At 52.1% G+C, this 14518-nt stretch overlaps 43 non-coding genes and 21 pseudogenes across 43 annotated transcripts; all 64 read left to right on the top strand.

The window, feature by feature from the left end:
• The first annotated feature begins 15 nt into the window (after positions 1-15).
• Positions 16-134, top strand: LOC131100865 (5S ribosomal RNA). The gene has a single exon (XR_009119134.1). It is a non-coding gene; the product is annotated as a 5S ribosomal RNA (ribosomal RNA).
• Positions 135-246: 112 nt separating this feature from the next.
• On the top strand, positions 247-355 carry LOC131141412 (5S ribosomal RNA; annotated as a pseudogene).
• Positions 356-467: 112 nt separating this feature from the next.
• On the top strand, positions 468-576 carry LOC131100664 (5S ribosomal RNA; annotated as a pseudogene).
• A 112-nt stretch (positions 577-688) lies between these two features.
• LOC131142071 (5S ribosomal RNA) lies at positions 689-797 on the top strand (annotated as a pseudogene).
• Positions 798-908: 111 nt separating this feature from the next.
• On the top strand, positions 909-1027 carry LOC131097239 (5S ribosomal RNA). The gene has a single exon (XR_009116150.1). It is a non-coding gene; the product is annotated as a 5S ribosomal RNA (ribosomal RNA).
• Positions 1028-1138: 111 nt separating this feature from the next.
• LOC131143399 (5S ribosomal RNA) lies at positions 1139-1257 on the top strand. The gene has a single exon (XR_009133447.1). It is a non-coding gene; the product is annotated as a 5S ribosomal RNA (ribosomal RNA).
• A 112-nt stretch (positions 1258-1369) lies between these two features.
• Positions 1370-1488, top strand: LOC131098327 (5S ribosomal RNA). Its single transcript, XR_009117203.1, has one exon. It is a non-coding gene; the product is annotated as a 5S ribosomal RNA (ribosomal RNA).
• A 112-nt stretch (positions 1489-1600) lies between these two features.
• On the top strand, positions 1601-1709 carry LOC131101150 (5S ribosomal RNA; annotated as a pseudogene).
• A 112-nt stretch (positions 1710-1821) lies between these two features.
• LOC131143416 (5S ribosomal RNA) lies at positions 1822-1940 on the top strand. Its single transcript, XR_009133464.1, has one exon. It is a non-coding gene; the product is annotated as a 5S ribosomal RNA (ribosomal RNA).
• A 111-nt stretch (positions 1941-2051) lies between these two features.
• Positions 2052-2170, top strand: LOC131142811 (5S ribosomal RNA). Its single transcript, XR_009132877.1, has one exon. It is a non-coding gene; the product is annotated as a 5S ribosomal RNA (ribosomal RNA).
• A 112-nt stretch (positions 2171-2282) lies between these two features.
• On the top strand, positions 2283-2401 carry LOC131100854 (5S ribosomal RNA). Its single transcript, XR_009119133.1, has one exon. It is a non-coding gene; the product is annotated as a 5S ribosomal RNA (ribosomal RNA).
• A 112-nt stretch (positions 2402-2513) lies between these two features.
• LOC131142402 (5S ribosomal RNA) lies at positions 2514-2622 on the top strand (annotated as a pseudogene).
• Positions 2623-2734: 112 nt separating this feature from the next.
• On the top strand, positions 2735-2853 carry LOC131142927 (5S ribosomal RNA). Its single transcript, XR_009132987.1, has one exon. It is a non-coding gene; the product is annotated as a 5S ribosomal RNA (ribosomal RNA).
• Positions 2854-2965: 112 nt separating this feature from the next.
• Positions 2966-3074, top strand: LOC131101074 (5S ribosomal RNA; annotated as a pseudogene).
• A 111-nt stretch (positions 3075-3185) lies between these two features.
• LOC131097145 (5S ribosomal RNA) lies at positions 3186-3304 on the top strand. Its single transcript, XR_009116058.1, has one exon. It is a non-coding gene; the product is annotated as a 5S ribosomal RNA (ribosomal RNA).
• Positions 3305-3416: 112 nt separating this feature from the next.
• Positions 3417-3525, top strand: LOC131141154 (5S ribosomal RNA; annotated as a pseudogene).
• A 112-nt stretch (positions 3526-3637) lies between these two features.
• On the top strand, positions 3638-3756 carry LOC131099653 (5S ribosomal RNA). Its single transcript, XR_009118476.1, has one exon. It is a non-coding gene; the product is annotated as a 5S ribosomal RNA (ribosomal RNA).
• Positions 3757-3867: 111 nt separating this feature from the next.
• Positions 3868-3976, top strand: LOC131100663 (5S ribosomal RNA; annotated as a pseudogene).
• Positions 3977-4087: 111 nt separating this feature from the next.
• Positions 4088-4206, top strand: LOC131098319 (5S ribosomal RNA). The gene has a single exon (XR_009117195.1). It is a non-coding gene; the product is annotated as a 5S ribosomal RNA (ribosomal RNA).
• Positions 4207-4318: 112 nt separating this feature from the next.
• On the top strand, positions 4319-4437 carry LOC131098978 (5S ribosomal RNA). Its single transcript, XR_009117822.1, has one exon. It is a non-coding gene; the product is annotated as a 5S ribosomal RNA (ribosomal RNA).
• A 112-nt stretch (positions 4438-4549) lies between these two features.
• LOC131101149 (5S ribosomal RNA) lies at positions 4550-4658 on the top strand (annotated as a pseudogene).
• Positions 4659-4770: 112 nt separating this feature from the next.
• On the top strand, positions 4771-4889 carry LOC131142002 (5S ribosomal RNA). Its single transcript, XR_009132590.1, has one exon. It is a non-coding gene; the product is annotated as a 5S ribosomal RNA (ribosomal RNA).
• A 111-nt stretch (positions 4890-5000) lies between these two features.
• LOC131142940 (5S ribosomal RNA) lies at positions 5001-5119 on the top strand. Its single transcript, XR_009132999.1, has one exon. It is a non-coding gene; the product is annotated as a 5S ribosomal RNA (ribosomal RNA).
• Positions 5120-5231: 112 nt separating this feature from the next.
• LOC131097584 (5S ribosomal RNA) lies at positions 5232-5350 on the top strand. The gene has a single exon (XR_009116482.1). It is a non-coding gene; the product is annotated as a 5S ribosomal RNA (ribosomal RNA).
• Positions 5351-5462: 112 nt separating this feature from the next.
• LOC131100842 (5S ribosomal RNA) lies at positions 5463-5581 on the top strand. Its single transcript, XR_009119132.1, has one exon. It is a non-coding gene; the product is annotated as a 5S ribosomal RNA (ribosomal RNA).
• Positions 5582-5692: 111 nt separating this feature from the next.
• On the top strand, positions 5693-5811 carry LOC131100033 (5S ribosomal RNA). Its single transcript, XR_009118800.1, has one exon. It is a non-coding gene; the product is annotated as a 5S ribosomal RNA (ribosomal RNA).
• A 112-nt stretch (positions 5812-5923) lies between these two features.
• LOC131141991 (5S ribosomal RNA) lies at positions 5924-6042 on the top strand. Its single transcript, XR_009132589.1, has one exon. It is a non-coding gene; the product is annotated as a 5S ribosomal RNA (ribosomal RNA).
• Positions 6043-6153: 111 nt separating this feature from the next.
• On the top strand, positions 6154-6262 carry LOC131141561 (5S ribosomal RNA; annotated as a pseudogene).
• Positions 6263-6374: 112 nt separating this feature from the next.
• On the top strand, positions 6375-6493 carry LOC131098308 (5S ribosomal RNA). Its single transcript, XR_009117184.1, has one exon. It is a non-coding gene; the product is annotated as a 5S ribosomal RNA (ribosomal RNA).
• A 112-nt stretch (positions 6494-6605) lies between these two features.
• LOC131143301 (5S ribosomal RNA) lies at positions 6606-6724 on the top strand. The gene has a single exon (XR_009133352.1). It is a non-coding gene; the product is annotated as a 5S ribosomal RNA (ribosomal RNA).
• Positions 6725-6836: 112 nt separating this feature from the next.
• On the top strand, positions 6837-6945 carry LOC131141411 (5S ribosomal RNA; annotated as a pseudogene).
• A 111-nt stretch (positions 6946-7056) lies between these two features.
• LOC131098297 (5S ribosomal RNA) lies at positions 7057-7175 on the top strand. Its single transcript, XR_009117173.1, has one exon. It is a non-coding gene; the product is annotated as a 5S ribosomal RNA (ribosomal RNA).
• A 112-nt stretch (positions 7176-7287) lies between these two features.
• LOC131098977 (5S ribosomal RNA) lies at positions 7288-7406 on the top strand. The gene has a single exon (XR_009117821.1). It is a non-coding gene; the product is annotated as a 5S ribosomal RNA (ribosomal RNA).
• A 112-nt stretch (positions 7407-7518) lies between these two features.
• LOC131101148 (5S ribosomal RNA) lies at positions 7519-7627 on the top strand (annotated as a pseudogene).
• Positions 7628-7739: 112 nt separating this feature from the next.
• LOC131141978 (5S ribosomal RNA) lies at positions 7740-7858 on the top strand. The gene has a single exon (XR_009132588.1). It is a non-coding gene; the product is annotated as a 5S ribosomal RNA (ribosomal RNA).
• A 111-nt stretch (positions 7859-7969) lies between these two features.
• LOC131142939 (5S ribosomal RNA) lies at positions 7970-8088 on the top strand. The gene has a single exon (XR_009132998.1). It is a non-coding gene; the product is annotated as a 5S ribosomal RNA (ribosomal RNA).
• A 112-nt stretch (positions 8089-8200) lies between these two features.
• Positions 8201-8319, top strand: LOC131143175 (5S ribosomal RNA). The gene has a single exon (XR_009133228.1). It is a non-coding gene; the product is annotated as a 5S ribosomal RNA (ribosomal RNA).
• A 112-nt stretch (positions 8320-8431) lies between these two features.
• LOC131097583 (5S ribosomal RNA) lies at positions 8432-8550 on the top strand. The gene has a single exon (XR_009116481.1). It is a non-coding gene; the product is annotated as a 5S ribosomal RNA (ribosomal RNA).
• A 112-nt stretch (positions 8551-8662) lies between these two features.
• Positions 8663-8781, top strand: LOC131100831 (5S ribosomal RNA). Its single transcript, XR_009119131.1, has one exon. It is a non-coding gene; the product is annotated as a 5S ribosomal RNA (ribosomal RNA).
• A 111-nt stretch (positions 8782-8892) lies between these two features.
• LOC131100032 (5S ribosomal RNA) lies at positions 8893-9011 on the top strand. Its single transcript, XR_009118799.1, has one exon. It is a non-coding gene; the product is annotated as a 5S ribosomal RNA (ribosomal RNA).
• Positions 9012-9123: 112 nt separating this feature from the next.
• Positions 9124-9242, top strand: LOC131141966 (5S ribosomal RNA). The gene has a single exon (XR_009132587.1). It is a non-coding gene; the product is annotated as a 5S ribosomal RNA (ribosomal RNA).
• A 111-nt stretch (positions 9243-9353) lies between these two features.
• On the top strand, positions 9354-9462 carry LOC131141560 (5S ribosomal RNA; annotated as a pseudogene).
• Positions 9463-9574: 112 nt separating this feature from the next.
• On the top strand, positions 9575-9693 carry LOC131098286 (5S ribosomal RNA). The gene has a single exon (XR_009117162.1). It is a non-coding gene; the product is annotated as a 5S ribosomal RNA (ribosomal RNA).
• A 112-nt stretch (positions 9694-9805) lies between these two features.
• Positions 9806-9924, top strand: LOC131143300 (5S ribosomal RNA). The gene has a single exon (XR_009133351.1). It is a non-coding gene; the product is annotated as a 5S ribosomal RNA (ribosomal RNA).
• A 112-nt stretch (positions 9925-10036) lies between these two features.
• On the top strand, positions 10037-10145 carry LOC131141410 (5S ribosomal RNA; annotated as a pseudogene).
• A 112-nt stretch (positions 10146-10257) lies between these two features.
• LOC131098275 (5S ribosomal RNA) lies at positions 10258-10376 on the top strand. The gene has a single exon (XR_009117151.1). It is a non-coding gene; the product is annotated as a 5S ribosomal RNA (ribosomal RNA).
• A 112-nt stretch (positions 10377-10488) lies between these two features.
• Positions 10489-10597, top strand: LOC131142070 (5S ribosomal RNA; annotated as a pseudogene).
• A 111-nt stretch (positions 10598-10708) lies between these two features.
• Positions 10709-10827, top strand: LOC131097238 (5S ribosomal RNA). Its single transcript, XR_009116149.1, has one exon. It is a non-coding gene; the product is annotated as a 5S ribosomal RNA (ribosomal RNA).
• A 111-nt stretch (positions 10828-10938) lies between these two features.
• On the top strand, positions 10939-11057 carry LOC131143398 (5S ribosomal RNA). The gene has a single exon (XR_009133446.1). It is a non-coding gene; the product is annotated as a 5S ribosomal RNA (ribosomal RNA).
• A 112-nt stretch (positions 11058-11169) lies between these two features.
• On the top strand, positions 11170-11288 carry LOC131098326 (5S ribosomal RNA). The gene has a single exon (XR_009117202.1). It is a non-coding gene; the product is annotated as a 5S ribosomal RNA (ribosomal RNA).
• A 112-nt stretch (positions 11289-11400) lies between these two features.
• On the top strand, positions 11401-11509 carry LOC131101147 (5S ribosomal RNA; annotated as a pseudogene).
• Positions 11510-11621: 112 nt separating this feature from the next.
• Positions 11622-11740, top strand: LOC131143415 (5S ribosomal RNA). Its single transcript, XR_009133463.1, has one exon. It is a non-coding gene; the product is annotated as a 5S ribosomal RNA (ribosomal RNA).
• A 111-nt stretch (positions 11741-11851) lies between these two features.
• On the top strand, positions 11852-11970 carry LOC131142697 (5S ribosomal RNA). The gene has a single exon (XR_009132766.1). It is a non-coding gene; the product is annotated as a 5S ribosomal RNA (ribosomal RNA).
• A 112-nt stretch (positions 11971-12082) lies between these two features.
• Positions 12083-12201, top strand: LOC131100819 (5S ribosomal RNA). Its single transcript, XR_009119130.1, has one exon. It is a non-coding gene; the product is annotated as a 5S ribosomal RNA (ribosomal RNA).
• A 112-nt stretch (positions 12202-12313) lies between these two features.
• LOC131141409 (5S ribosomal RNA) lies at positions 12314-12422 on the top strand (annotated as a pseudogene).
• Positions 12423-12534: 112 nt separating this feature from the next.
• Positions 12535-12643, top strand: LOC131101073 (5S ribosomal RNA; annotated as a pseudogene).
• A 111-nt stretch (positions 12644-12754) lies between these two features.
• LOC131097144 (5S ribosomal RNA) lies at positions 12755-12873 on the top strand. The gene has a single exon (XR_009116057.1). It is a non-coding gene; the product is annotated as a 5S ribosomal RNA (ribosomal RNA).
• Positions 12874-12985: 112 nt separating this feature from the next.
• LOC131140806 (5S ribosomal RNA) lies at positions 12986-13094 on the top strand (annotated as a pseudogene).
• Positions 13095-13206: 112 nt separating this feature from the next.
• LOC131099652 (5S ribosomal RNA) lies at positions 13207-13325 on the top strand. Its single transcript, XR_009118475.1, has one exon. It is a non-coding gene; the product is annotated as a 5S ribosomal RNA (ribosomal RNA).
• A 111-nt stretch (positions 13326-13436) lies between these two features.
• Positions 13437-13545, top strand: LOC131100662 (5S ribosomal RNA; annotated as a pseudogene).
• Positions 13546-13656: 111 nt separating this feature from the next.
• Positions 13657-13775, top strand: LOC131098264 (5S ribosomal RNA). Its single transcript, XR_009117140.1, has one exon. It is a non-coding gene; the product is annotated as a 5S ribosomal RNA (ribosomal RNA).
• Positions 13776-13887: 112 nt separating this feature from the next.
• LOC131098976 (5S ribosomal RNA) lies at positions 13888-14006 on the top strand. Its single transcript, XR_009117820.1, has one exon. It is a non-coding gene; the product is annotated as a 5S ribosomal RNA (ribosomal RNA).
• A 112-nt stretch (positions 14007-14118) lies between these two features.
• LOC131101146 (5S ribosomal RNA) lies at positions 14119-14227 on the top strand (annotated as a pseudogene).
• A 112-nt stretch (positions 14228-14339) lies between these two features.
• On the top strand, positions 14340-14458 carry LOC131141955 (5S ribosomal RNA). The gene has a single exon (XR_009132586.1). It is a non-coding gene; the product is annotated as a 5S ribosomal RNA (ribosomal RNA).
• Positions 14459-14518: the final 60 nt, after the last annotated feature.

Here is a 14518-nt window from a genome sequence, read left to right as displayed (position 1 = left end):
TCAGTTGACCTGGAAGCTTATGGCCATACTACCCTGAAAACGCCCGATCTCGTCCGATCTCGGAAGCTAAGCAGGGGCGGGCCTGGTTAGTACTTGGATGGGAGACCGCCTGGGAATACCAGGTGCTGTAAGCTTTTTATGGTTTCTGCTCTTGCCTGACAGCAGAGGGCGCTGTTTGACACTTTTTGCTGTAGTCTAGTTTGGCCTGCGTCGCCTTCAAATAGGATCTTTTCAGTTGCCTTGGCAGCTTTTGGCCATACTACCCTGAAAACGCCCGATCTCGGAAGCTAAGCAGGGGCGGGCCTGGTTAGTACTTGGATGGGAGACCGCCTGGGAATACCAGGTGCTGTAAGCTTTTTATGGTTTCTGCTCTTGCCTGACAGCAGAGGGCGCTGTTTGACACTTTTTGCTGGAGTCTAGTTTGGCCTGCGTCGCCTTCAAATAGGATCTTTTCAGTTGATGTGGCAGCTTACGGCCATACTACCCTGAAAACGCCCGATCTCGGAAGCTAAGCAGGGGCGGGCCTGGTTAGTACTTGGATGGGAGACCGCCTGGGAATACCAGGTGCTGTAAGCTTTTTATGGTTTCTGCTCTTGCCTGACAGCAGAGGGCGCTGTTTGACACTTTTTGCTGGAGTCTAGTTTGGCCTGCGTGGCCTTCAAATAAGATTTTTTCAGTTGTCCTTAAAGCTTACGGCCATACTACCCTGAAAACGCCTGATCTCGGAAGCTAGGCAGGGGAGGGCCTGGTTAGTACTTGGATGGGAGACCGCCTGGGAATACCAGGTGCTGTAAGCTTTTTATGGTTTCTGCTCTAGCCTGACAGCAGAGGGCGCTGTTTGACACTTTTTGCTTGATCTAGTTTGGCCTGCGTCGCCTTCAAATAAGATCTTTTCAGTTGTCCTGGCAGCTTACGGCCATACCACCCTGAAAACGCCTGATCTCGTCCAATCTCGGAAGCTAAGCAGGGGCGGGCCTGGTTAGTACTTGGATGGGAGACCGCCTGGGAATACCAGGTGCTGTAAGCTTTTTATGGTTTCTGCTCTAGCCTGACAGCAGAGGGCGCTGTTTGACACTTTTTGCTGGATCTAGTTTGGCCTGGGTCGCCTTCAAATAAGATCTTTTCAGTTGTCCTGGCAGCTTACGGCCATACTACCCTGAAAACGCCCGATCTCGTCCGATCTCGGAAGCTAAGCAGGGGCGGCCCTGGTTAGTACTTGGATGGGAGACCGCCTGGGAATACCAGGTGCTGTAAGCTTTTCATGGTTTCTGCTCTTGCCTGACAGCAGAGGGCGCTGTTTGACACTTTTTGCTGGAGTCTAGTTTGGCCTGCGTCGCCTTCAAATAGGATCTTTTCAGTTGCCCTTGCAGCTTACGGCCATACTACCCTGAAAACACCCGATCTCGTCCGATCTCGGAAGCTAAGCAGGGGCGGTCCTGGTTAGTACTTGGATGGGAGACCGCCTGGGATTACCAGGTGCTGTAAGCTTTTTATGGTTTCTGCTCTTGCCTGACAGCAGAGGGCGCTGTTTGACACTTTTTGCTGGAGTCTAGTTTGGCCTGCGTCTTCTTCAAATAGGATCTTTTCAGTTGTCCTGGCAGCTTACGGCCATACTACCCTGAAAACGCCCGATCTCGGAAGCTAAGCAGGGGCGGGCCTGGTTAGTACTTGGATGGGAGACCGCCTGTGAATACCAGGTGCTGTAAGCTTTTTATGGTTTCTGCTCTTGCCTGACAGCAGAGGGCGCTGTTTGACACTTTTTGCTGTAGTCTAGTTTGGCCTGCGTCACCTTCAAATAGGATCTTTTCAGTTGACCTGGCAGCTTACGGCCATACTACCCTGAAAATGCCCGATCTCGTCCGATCTCGGAAGCTAAGCAGGGGCGGGCCTGGTTAGTACTTGGATGGGAGGCCGCCTGGGAATACCAGGTGCTGTAAGCTTTTTATGGTTTCTGCTCTAGCCTGACAGCAGAGGGCGCTGTTTGACACTTTTTGCTGGATCTAGTTTGGCCTGGGTCGCCTTCAAATAAGATCTTTTCAGTTGTCCTGGCAGCTTACGGCCATACTACCCTGAAAACACCCGATCTCGTCCGATCTCGGAAGCTAAGCAGGGGCGGGCCTGGTTAGTACTTGGATGGGAGACCGCCTGGGAATACCAGGTGCTGTAAGCTTTTCATGGTTTCTGCTCTTGCCTGACAGCAGAGGGCGCTGTTTGACACTTTTTGCTGGAGTCTAGTTTGGCCTGCGTCTTCTTCAAATAGGATCTTTTCAGTTGACCTGGAAGCTTATGGCCATACTACCCTGAAAACGCCCGATCTCGTCCGATCTCGGAAGCTAAGCAGGGGCGGGCCTGGTTAGTACTTGGATGGGAGACCGCCTGGGAATACCAGGTGCTGTAAGCTTTTTATGGTTTCTGCTCTTGCCTGACAGCAGAGGGCGCTGTTTGACACTTTTTGCTGTAGTCTAGTTTGGCCTGCGTCGCCTTCAAATAGGATCTTTTCAGTTGCCTTGGCAGCTTTTGGCCATACTACCCTGAAAACGCCCGATCTCGGAAGCTAAGCAGGGGCGGGCCTCGTTAGTACTTGGATGGGAGACCGCCTGGGAATACCAGGTGCTGTAAGCTTTTTATGGTTTCTGCTCTTGCCTGACAGCAGAGGGCGCTGTTTGACACTTTTTGCTGGAGTCTAGTTTGGCCTGCGTCGCCTTCAAATAGGATCTTTTCAGTTGATGTGACAGCTTACTGCCATACTACCCTGAAAACGCCCGATCTCGTCCGATCTCGGAAGCTAAGCAGGGGCGGGCCTGGTTAGTACTTGGATGGGAGACCGCCTGGGAATACCAGGTGCTGTAAGCTTTTTATGGTTTCTGCTCTTGCCTGACAGCAGAGGGCGCTGTTTGACACTTTTTGCTGGAGTCTAGTTTGGCCTGCGTGGCCTTCAAATAAGATTTTTTCAGTTGTCCTTAAAGCTTACGGCCATACTACCCTGAAAACGCCTGATCTCGGAAGCTAAGCAGGGGAGGGCCTGGTTAGTACTTGGATGGGCGACCGCCTGGGAATACCAGGTGCTGTAAGCTTTTTATGGTTTCTGCTCTAGCCTGACAGCAGAGGGCGCTGTTTGACACTTTTTGCTTGATCTAGTTTGGCCTGCGTCGCCTTCAAATAAGATCTTTTCAGTTGTCCTGGCAGCTTACGGCCATACCACCCTGAAAACGCCTGATCTCGTCCGATCTCGGGAGCTAAGCAGGGGCGGGCCTGGTTAGTACTTGGATGGGAGACCGCCTGGGAATACCAGGTGTTGTAAGCTTTTCATGGTTTCTGCTCTTGCCTGACAGCAGAGGGCGCTGTTTGACATGTTTTGCTGGAGTCTAGTTTGGCCTGCGTCACCTTCAAATAGGATCTTTTCAGTTGACCTGGCAGCTTACGGCCATACTACCCTGAAAACGCCCGATCTCGGAAGCTAAGCAGGGGCGGGCCTGGTTAGTACATGGATGGGAGACCGCCTGGGAATACCAGGTGCTGTAAGCTTTTTATGGTTTCTGATCTTGCCTGACAGCAGAGGGCGCTGTTTGACATGTTTTGCTGGAGTCTAGTTTGGCCTGCGTCACCTTCAAATAGGATCTTTTCAGTTGACCTGGCAGCTTACGGCCATACTACCTTGAAAACGCCCGATCTCGTCCGATCTCAGAGGCTAAGCAGGGGCGGGCCTGGTTAGTACTTGAATGGGAGACCGCCTGGGAATACCAGGTGCTGTAAGCTTTTTATGGTTTCTGCTCTTGCCTAACAGCAGAGGGCGCTGTTTGACACTTTTTGCTGGATCTAGTTTGGCCTGCGTCGCCTTCAAATAAGATCTTTTCAGTTGTCCTGGCAGCTTACGGCCATACTACCCTGAAAACGCCCGATCTCGGAAGCTAAGCAGGGGCGGGCCTGGTTAGTACTTGGATGGGAGACCGCCTGGGAATACCAGGTGCTGTAAGCTTTTTATGGTTTCTGCTCTAGCCTGACAGCAGAGGGCGCTGTTTGACACTTTTTGCTGGATCTAGTTTGGCCTGGGTCGCCTTCAAATAAGATCTTTTCAGTTGTCCTGGCAGCTTACGGCCATACTACCCTGAAAACGCCCGATCTCGTCCGATCTCGGAAGCTAAGCAGGGGCGGGCCTGGTTAGTACTTGGATGGGAGACCGCCTGGGAATACCAGGTGCTGTAAGCTTTTCATGGTTTCTGCTCTTGCCTGACAGCAGAGGGCGCTGTTTGACACTTTTTGCTGGAGTCTAGTTTGGCCTGCGTCGCCTTCAAATAGGATCTTTTCAGTTGCCCTTGCAGCTTACGGCCATACTACCCTGAAAACGCCCGATCTCGTCCGATCTCGGAAGCTAAGCAGGGGCGGTCCTGGTTAGTACTTGGATGGGAGACCGCCTGGGATTACCAGGTGCTGTAAGCTTTTTATGGTTTCTGCTCTTGCCTGACAGCAGAGGGCGCTGTTTGACACTTTTTGCTGGAGTCTAGTTTGGCCTGCGTCTTCTTCAAATAGGATCTTTTCAGTTGTCCTGGCAGCTTACGGCCATACTACCCTGAAAACGCCCGATCTCGGAAGCTAAGCAGGGGCGGGCCTGGTTAGTACTTGGATGGGAGACCGCCTGTGAATACCAGGTGCTGTAAGCTTTTTATGGTTTCTGCTCTTGCCTGACAGCAGAGGGCGCTGTTTGACACTTTTTGCTGTAGTCTAGTTTGGCCTGCGTCACCTTCAAATAGGATCTTTTCAGTTGACCTGGCAGCTTACGGCCATACTACCCTGAAAATGCCCGATCTCGTCCGATCTCGGAAGCTAAGCAGGGGCGGGCCTGGTTAGTACTTGGATGGGAGACCGCCTGGGAATACCAGGTGCTGTAAGCTTTTTATGGTTTCTGCTCTAGCCTGACAGCAGAGGGCGCTGTTTGACACTTTTTGCTGGATCTAGTTTGGCCTGGGTCGCCTTCAAATAAGATCTTTTCAGTTGTCCTGGCAGCTTACGGCCATACTACCCTGAAAACGCCCGATCTCGTCCGATCTTGGAAGCTAAGCAGGGGCGGGCCTGGTTAGTACTTGGATGGGAGACCGCCTGGGAATACCAGGTGCTGTAAGCTTTTCATGGTTTCTGCTCTTGCCTGACAGCAGAGGGCGCTGTTTGACACTTTTTGCTGGAGTCTAGTTTGGCCTGCGTCGCCTTCAAATAGGATCTTTTCAGTTGCCCTTGCAGCTTACGGCCATACTACCCTGAAAACGCCCGATCTCGTCCGATCTCGGAAGCTAAGCAGGGGCGGGCCTGGTTAGTACTTGGATGGGAGACCGCCTGGGATTACCAGGTGCTGTAAGCTTTTTATGGTTTCTGCTCTTGCCTGACAGCAGAGGGCGCTGTTTGACACTTTTTGCTGGAGTCTAGTTTGGCCTGCGTCTTCTTCAAATAGGATCTTTTCAGTTGACCTGGCAGCTTATGGCCATACTACCCTGAAAACGCCCGATCTCGTCCGATCTCGGAAGCTAAGCAGGGGCGGGCCTGGTTAGTACTTGGATGGGAGACCGCCTGGGAATACCAGGTGCTGTAAGCTTTTTATGGTTTCTGCTCTAGCCTGACAGCAGAGGGCGCTGTTTGACACTTTTTGCTGGATCTAGTTTGGCCTGCGTCGCCTTCAAATAAGATCTTTTCAGTTGTCCTGGCAGCCTTCGGCCATACTACCCTGAAAACGCCCGATCTCGTCCGATCTAGGAAGCTAAGCAGGGGCGGGCCTGGTTAGTACTTGGATGGGAGACCGCCTGGGAATACCAGGTGCTGTAAGCTTTTTATGGTTTCTGCTCTTGCCTGACAGCAGAGGGCGCTGTTTGACACTTTTTGCTGTAGTCTAGTTTGGCCTGCGTCACCTTCAAATAGGATCTTTTCAGTTGACCTGGCAGCTTACGGCCATACTACCCTGAAAATGCCCGATCTCGTCCGATCTCGGAAGCTAAGCAGGGGCGGGCCTGGTTAGTACTTGGATGGGAGACCGCCTGGGAATACCAGGTGCTGTAAGCTTTTTATGGTTTCTGCTCTAGCCTGACAGCAGAGGGCGCTGTTTGACACTTTTTGCTGGATCTAGTTTGGCCTGCGTCGCCTTCAAATAAGATCTTTTCAGTTGTCCTGGCAGATTACGGCCATACTACCCTGAAAACGCCCGATCTCGGAAGCTAAGCAGGGGCGGGCCTGGTTAGTACTTGGATGGGAGACCGCCTGTGAATACCAGGTGCTGTAAGCTTTTTATGGTTTCCGCTCTTGCCTGACAGCAGAGGGCGCTGTTTGACACTTTTTGCTGGAGTCTAGTTTGGCCTGCGTCGCCTTCAAATAGGATCTTTTCAGTTGATGTGGCAGCTTACGGCCATACTACCCTGAAAACGCCCGATCTCGTCCGATCTCGGAAGCTAAGCAGGGGCGGGCCTGGTTAGTACTTGGATGGGAGACCGCCTGGGAATACCAGGTGCTGTAAGCTTTTTATGGTTTCTGCTCTTGCCTGACAGCAGAGGGCGCTGTTTGACACTTTTTGCTGTAGTCTAGTTTGGCCTGCGTCTTCTTCAAATAGGATCTTTTCAGTTGACCTGGAAGCTTATGGCCGTACTACCCTGAAAACGCCCGATCTCGTCCGATCTCGGAAGCTAAGCAGGGGCGGGCCTGGTTAGTACTTGGATGGGAGACCGCCTGGGAATACCAGGTGCTGTAAGCTTTTTATGGTTTCTGCTCTTGCCTGACAGCAGAGGGCACTGTTTGACACTTTTTGCTGTAGTCTAGTTTGGCCTGCGTCGCCTTCAAATAGGATCTTTTCAGTTGCCTTGGCAGCTTTTGGCCATACTACCCTGAAAACGCCCGATCTCGGAAGCTAAGCAGGGGCGGGCCTGGTTAGTACTTGGATGGGAGACCGCCTGGGAATACCAGGTGCTGTAAGCTTTTTATGGTTTCTGCTCTAGCCTGACAGCAGAGGGCGCTGTTTGACACTTTTTGCTGGATCTAGTTTGGCCTGGGTCGCCTTCAAATAAGATCTTTTCAGTTGTCCTGGCAGCTTACGGCCATACTACCCTGAAAACGCCCGATCTCGTCCGATCTCGGAAGCTAAGCAGGGGCGGGCCTGGTTAGTACTTGGATGGGAGACCGCCTGGGAATACCAGGTGCTGTAAGCTTTTCATGGTTTCTGCTCTTGCCTGACAGCAGAGGGCGCTGTTTGACACTTTTTGCTGGAGTCTAGTTTGGCCTGCGTCGCCTTCAAATAGGATCTTTTCAGTTGCCCTTGCAGCTTACGGCCATACTACCCTGAAAACGCCCGATCTCGTCCGATCTCGGAAGCTAAGCAGGGGCGGTCCTGGTTAGTACTTGGATGGGAGACCGCCTGGGATTACCAGGTGCTGTAAGCTTTTTATGGTTTCTGCTCTTGCCTGACAGCAGAGGGCGCTGTTTGACACTTTTTGCTGGAGTCTAGTTTGGCCTGCGTCTTCTTCAAATAGGATCTTTTCAGTTGTCCTGGCAGCTTACGGCCATACTACCCTGAAAACGCCCGATCTCGGAAGCTAAGCAGGGGCGGGCCTGGTTAGTACTTGGATGGGAGACCGCCTGTGAATACCAGGTGCTGTAAGCTTTTTATGGTTTCTGCTCTTGCCTGACAGCAGAGGGCGCTGTTTGACACTTTTTGCTGTAGTCTAGTTTGGCCTGCGTCACCTTCAAATAGGATCTTTTCAGTTGACCTGGCAGCTTACGGCCATACTACCCTGAAAATGCCCGATCTCGTCCGATCTCGGAAGCTAAGCAGGGGCGGGCCTGGTTAGTACTTGGATGGGAGACCGCCTGGGAATACCAGGTGCTGTAAGCTTTTTATGGTTTCTGCTCTAGCCTGACAGCAGAGGGCGCTGTTTGACACTTTTTGCTGGATCTAGTTTGGCCTGGGTCGCCTTCAAATAAGATCTTTTCAGTTGTCCTGGCAGCTTACGGCCATACTACCCTGAAAACGCCCGATCTCGTCCGATCTTGGAAGCTAAGCAGGGGCGGGCCTGGTTAGTACTTGGATGGGAGACCGCCTGGGAATACCAGGTGCTGTAAGCTTTTCATGGTTTCTGCTCTTGCCTGACAGCAGAGGGCGCTGTTTGACACTTTTTGCTGGAGTCTAGTTTGGCCTGCGTCTTCTTCAAATAGGATCTTTTCAGTTGCCCTGGCAGCTTACGGCCATACTACCCTGAAAAAGCCCGATCTCGTCCGATCTCGGAAGCTAAGCAGGGGCGGGCCTGGTTAGTACTTGGATGGGAGACCGCCTGGGAATACCAGGTGCTGTAAGCTTTTTATGGTTTCTGCTCTTGCCTGACAGCAGAGGGCGCTGTTTGACACTTTTTGCTGGAGTCTAGTTTGGCCTGCGTCGCCTTCAAATAGGATCTTTTCAGTTGCCCTTGCAGCTTACGGCCATACTACCCTGAAAACGCCCGATCTCGTCCGATCTCGGAAGCTAAGCAGGGGCGGGCCTGGTTAGTACTTGGATGGGAGACCGCCTGGGATTACCAGGTGCTGTAAGCTTTTTATGGTTTCTGCTCTTGCCTGACAGCAGAGGGCGCTGTTTGACACTTTTTGCTGGAGTCTAGTTTGGCCTGCGTCTTCTTCAAATAGGATCTTTTCAGTTGACCTGGCAGCTTATGGCCATACTACCCTGAAAACGCCCGATCTCGTCCGATCTCGGAAGCTAAGCAGGGGCGGGCCTGGTTAGTACTTGGATGGGAGACCGCCTGGGAATACCAGGTGCTGTAAGCTTTTTATGGTTTCTGCTCTAGCCTGACAGCAGAGGGCGCTGTTTGACACTTTTTGCTGCATCTAGTTTGGCCTGCGTCGCCTTCAAATAAGATCTTTTCAGTTGTCCTGGCAGCCTTCGGCCATACTACCCTGAAAACGCCCGATCTCGTCCGATCTAGGAAGCTAAGCAGGGGCGGGCCTGGTTAGTACTTGGATGGGAGACCGCCTGGGAATACCAGGTGCTGTAAGCTTTTTATGGTTTCTGCTCTTGCCTGACAGCAGAGGGCGCTGTTTGACACTTTTTGCTGTAGTCTAGTTTGGCCTGCGTCACCTTCAAATAGGATCTTTTCAGTTGACCTGGCAGCTTACGGCCATACTACCCTGAAAATGCCCGATCTCGTCCGATCTCGGAAGCTAAGCAGGGGCGGGCCTGGTTAGTACTTGGATGGGAGACCGCCTGGGAATACCAGGTGCTGTAAGCTTTTTATGGTTTCTGCTCTAGCCTGACAGCAGAGGGCGCTGTTTGACACTTTTTGCTGGATCTAGTTTGGCCTGCGTCGCCTTCAAATAAGATCTTTTCAGTTGTCCTGGCAGATTACGGCCATACTACCCTGAAAACGCCCGATCTCGGAAGCTAAGCAGGGGCGGGCCTGGTTAGTACTTGGATGGGAGACCGCCTGTGAATACCAGGTGCTGTAAGCTTTTTATGGTTTCCGCTCTTGCCTGACAGCAGAGGGCGCTGTTTGACACTTTTTGCTGGAGTCTAGTTTGGCCTGCGTCGCCTTCAAATAGGATCTTTTCAGTTGATGTGGCAGCTTACGGCCATACTACCCTGAAAACGCCCGATCTCGTCCGATCTCGGAAGCTAAGCAGGGGCGGGCCTGGTTAGTACTTGGATGGGAGACCGCCTGGGAATACCAGGTGCTGTAAGCTTTTTATGGTTTCTGCTCTTGCCTGACAGCAGAGGGCGCTGTTTGACACTTTTTGCTGTAGTCTAGTTTGGCCTGCGTCTTCTTCAAATAGGATCTTTTCAGTTGACCTGGAAGCTTATGGCCGTACTACCCTGAAAACGCCCGATCTCGTCCGATCTCGGAAGCTAAGCAGGGGCGGGCCTGGTTAGTACTTGGATGGGAGACCGCCTGGGAATACCAGGTGCTGTAAGCTTTTTATGGTTTCTGCTCTTGCCTGACAGCAGAGGGCGCTGTTTGACACTTTTTGCTGTAGTCTAGTTTGGCCTGCGTCGCCTTCAAATAGGATCTTTTCAGTTGCCTTGGCAGCTTTTGGCCATACTACCCTGAAAACGCCCGATCTCGGAAGCTAAGCAGGGGCGGGCCTGGTTAGTACTTGGATGGGAGACCGCCTGGGAATACCAGGTGCTGTAAGCTTTTTATGGTTTCTGCTCTTGCCTGACAGCAGAGGGCGCTGTTTGACACTTTTTGCTGGAGTCTAGTTTGGCCTGCCTCGCCTTCAAATAGGATCTTTTCAGTTGATGTGGCAGCTTACGGCCATACTACCCTGAAAACGCCCGATCTCGTCCGATCTCGGAAGCTAAGCAGGGGCGGGCCTGGTTAGTACTTGGATGGGAGACCGCCTGGGAATACCAGGTGCTGTAAGCTTTTTATGGTTTCTGCTCTTGCCTGACAGCAGAAGGCGCTGTTTGACACTTTTTGCTGGAGTCTAGTTTGGCCTGCGTGGCCTTCAAATAAGATTTTTTCAGTTGTCCTTAAAGCTTACGGCCATACTACCCTGAAAACGCCTGATCTCGGAAGCTAGGCAGGGGAGGGCCTGGTTAGTACTTGGATGGGAGACCGCCTGGGAATACCAGGTGCTGTAAGCTTTTTATGGTTTCTGCTCTAGCCTGACAGCAGAGGGCGCTGTTTGACACTTTTTGCTTGATCTAGTTTGGCCTGCGTCGCCTTCAAATAAGATCTTTTCAGTTGTCCTGGCAGCTTACGGCCATACCACCCTGAAAACGCCTGATCTCGTCCAATCTCGGAAGCTAAGCAGGGGCGGGCCTGGTTAGTACTTGGATGGGAGACCGCCTGGGAATACCAGGTGCTGTAAGCTTTTTATGGTTTCTGCTCTAGCCTGACAGCAGAGGGCGCTGTTTGACACTTTTTGCTGGATCTAGTTTGGCCTGGGTCGCCTTCAAATAAGATCTTTTCAGTTGTCCTGGCAGCTTACGGCCATACTACCCTGAAAACGCCCGATCTCGTCCGATCTCGGAAGCTAAGCAGGGGCGGCCCTGGTTAGTACTTGGATGGGAGACCGCCTGGGAATACCAGGTGCTGTAAGCTTTTCATGGTTTCTGCTCTTGCCTGACAGCAGAGGGCGCTGTTTGACACTTTTTGCTGGAGTCTAGTTTGGCCTGCGTCGCCTTCAAATAGGATCTTTTCAGTTGCCCTTGCAGCTTACGGCCATACTACCCTGAAAACACCCGATCTCGTCCGATCTCGGAAGCTAAGCAGGGGCGGTCCTGGTTAGTACTTGGATGGGAGACCGCCTGGGATTACCAGGTGCTGTAAGCTTTTTATGGTTTCTGCTCTTGCCTGACAGCAGAGGGCGCTGTTTGACACTTTTTGCTGGAGTCTAGTTTGGCCTGCGTCTTCTTCAAATAGGATCTTTTCAGTTGTCCTGGCAGCTTACGGCCATACTACCCTGAAAACGCCCGATCTCGGAAGCTAAGCAGGGGCGGGCCTGGTTAGTACTTGGATGGGAGACCGCCTGTGAATACCAGGTGCTGTAAGCTTTTTATGGTTTCTGCTCTTGCCTGACAGCAGAGGGCGCTGTTTGACACTTTTTGCTGTAGTCTAGTTTGGCCTGCGTCACCTTCAAATAGGATCTTTTCAGTTGACCTGGCAGCTTACGGCCATACTACCCTGAAAATGCCCGATCTCGTCCGATCTCGGAAGCTAAGCAGGGGCGGGCCTGGTTAGTACTTGGATGGGAGGCCGCCTGGGAATACCAGGTGCTGTAAGCTTTTTATGGTTTCTGCTCTAGCCTGACAGCAGAGGGCGCTGTTTGACACTTTTTGCTGGATCTAGTTTGGCCTGGGTCGCCTTCAAATAAGATCTTTTCAGTTGTCCTGGCAGCTTACGGCCATACTACCCTGAAAACACCCGATCTCGTCCGATCTCGGAAGCTAAGCAGGGGCGGGCCTGGTTAGTACTTGGATGGGAGACCGCCTGGGAATACCAGGTGCTGTAAGCTTTTCATGGTTTCTGCTCTTGCCTGACAGCAGAGGGCGCTGTTTGACACTTTTTGCTGGAGTCTAGTTTGGCCTGCGTCTTCTTCAAATAGGATCTTTTCAGTTGACCTGGAAGCTTATGGCCATACTACCCTGAAAACGCCCGATCTCGTCCGATCTCGGAAGCTAAGCAGGGGCGGGCCTGGTTAGTACTTGGATGGGAGACCGCCTGGGAATACCAGGTGCTGTAAGCTTTTTATGGTTTCTGCTCTTGCCTGACAGCAGAGGGCGCTGTTTGACACTTTTTGCTGTAGTCTAGTTTGGCCTGCGTCGCCTTCAAATAGGATCTTTTCAGTTGCCTTGGCAGCTTTTGGCCATACTACCCTGAAAACGCCCGATCTCGGAAGCTAAGCAGGGGCGGGCCTGGTTAGTACTTGGATGGGAGACCGCCTGGGAATACCAGGTGCTGTAAGCTTTTTATGGTTTCTGCTCTTGCCTGACAGCAGAGGGCGCTGTTTGACACTTTTTGCTGGAGTCTAGTTTGGCCTGCGTGGCCTTCAAATAAGATTTTTTCAGTTGTCCTTAAAGCTTACGGCCATACTACCCTGAAAACGCCTGATCTCGGAAGCTAAGCAGGGGAGGGCCTGGTTAGTACTTGGATGGGCGACCGCCTGGGAATACCAGGTGCTGTAAGCTTTTTATGGTTTCTGCTCTAGCCTGACAGCAGAGGGCGCTGTTTGACACTTTTTGCTTGATCTAGTTTGGCCTGCGTCGCCTTCAAATAAGATCTTTTCAGTTGTCCTGGCAGCTTACGGCCATACCACCCTGAAAACGCCTGATCTCGTCCGATCTCGGGAGCTAAGCAGGGGCGGGCCTGGTTAGTACTTGGATGGGAGACCGCCTGGGAATACCAGGTGTTGTAAGCTTTTCATGGTTTCTGCTCTTGCCTGACAGCAGAGGGCGCTGTTTGACATGTTTTGCTGGAGTCTAGTTTGGCCTGCGTCACCTTCAAATAGGATCTTTTCAGTTGACCTGGCAGCTTACGGCCATACTACCCTGAAAACGCCCGATCTCGGAAGCTAAGCAGGGGCAGGCCTGGTTAGTACATGGATGGGAGACCGCCTGGGAATACCAGGTGCTGTAAGCTTTTTATGGTTTCTGATCTTGCCTGACAGCAGAGGGCGCTGTTTGACATGTTTTGCTGGAGTCTAGTTTGGCCTGCGTCACCTTCAAATAGGATCTTTTCAGTTGACCTGGCAGCTTACGGCCATACTACCTTGAAAACGCCCGATCTCGTCCGATCTCAGAGGCTAAGCAGGGGCGGGCCTGGTTAGTACTTGAATGGGAGACCGCCTGGGAATACCAGGTGCTGTAAGCTTTTTATGGTTTCTGCTCTTGCCTAACAGCAGAGGGCGCTGTTTGACACTTTTTGCTGGATCTAGTTTGGCCTGCGTCGCCTTCAAATAAGATCTTTTCAGTTGTCCTGGCAGCTTACGGCCATACTACCCTGAAAACGCCCGATCTCGGAAGCTAAGCAGGGGCGGGCCTGGTTAGTACTTGGATGGGAGACCGCCTGGGAATACCAGGTGCTGTAAGCTTTTTATGGTTTCTGCTCTAGCCTGACAGCAGAGGGCGCTGTTTGACACTTTTTGCTGGATCTAGTTTGGCCTGGGTCGCCTTCAAATAAGATCTTTTCAGTTGTCCTGGCAGCTTACGGCCATACTACCCTGAAAACGCCCGATCTCGTCCGATCTCGGAAGCTAAGCAGGGGCGGGCCTGGTTAGTACTTGGATGGGAGACCGCCTGGGAATACCAGGTGCTGTAAGCTTTTCATGGTTTCTGCTCTTGCCTGACAGCAGAGGGCGCTGTTTGACACTTTTTGCTGGAGTCTAGTTTGGCCTGCGTCGCCTTCAAATAGGATCTTTTCAGTTGCCCTTGCAGCTTACGGCCATACTACCCTGAAAACGCCCGATCTCGTCCGATCTCGGAAGCTAAGCAGGGGCGGTCCTGGTTAGTACTTGGATGGGAGACCGCCTGGGATTACCAGGTGCTGTAAGCTTTTTATGGTTTCTGCTCTTGCCTGACAGCAGAGGGCGCTGTTTGACACTTTTTGCTGGAGTCTAGTTTGGCCTGCGTCTTCTTCAAATAGGATCTTTTCAGTTGTCCTGGCAGCTTACGGCCATACTACCCTGAAAACGCCCGATCTCGGAAGCTAAGCAGGGGCGGGCCTGGTTAGTACTTGGATGGGAGACCGCCTGTGAATACCAGGTGCTGTAAGCTTTTTATGGTTTCTGCTCTTGCCTGACAGCAGAGGGCGCTGTTTGACACTTTTTGCTGTAGTCTAGTTTGGCCTGCGTCACCTTCAAATAGGATCTTTTCAGTTGACCTGGCAGCTTACGGCCATACTACCCTGAAAATGCCCGATCTCGTCCGATCTCGGAAGCTAAGCAGGGGCGGGCCTGGTTAGTACTTGGATGGGAGACCGCCTGGGAATACCAGGTGCTGTAAGCTTTTTATGGTTTCTGCTCTAGCCTGACAGCAGAGGGCGCTGTTTGACACTTTTTGCTGGAT

The sequence above is a fragment of the Doryrhamphus excisus genome, chromosome 13 (genome assembly GCF_030265055.1).
Source record: "Doryrhamphus excisus isolate RoL2022-K1 chromosome 13, RoL_Dexc_1.0, whole genome shotgun sequence".
In the NCBI taxonomy this organism is placed as follows: Eukaryota; Metazoa; Chordata; class Actinopteri; order Syngnathiformes; family Syngnathidae; genus Doryrhamphus; species Doryrhamphus excisus.
This window is presented reverse-complemented; position numbering and strand designations above follow the sequence as displayed.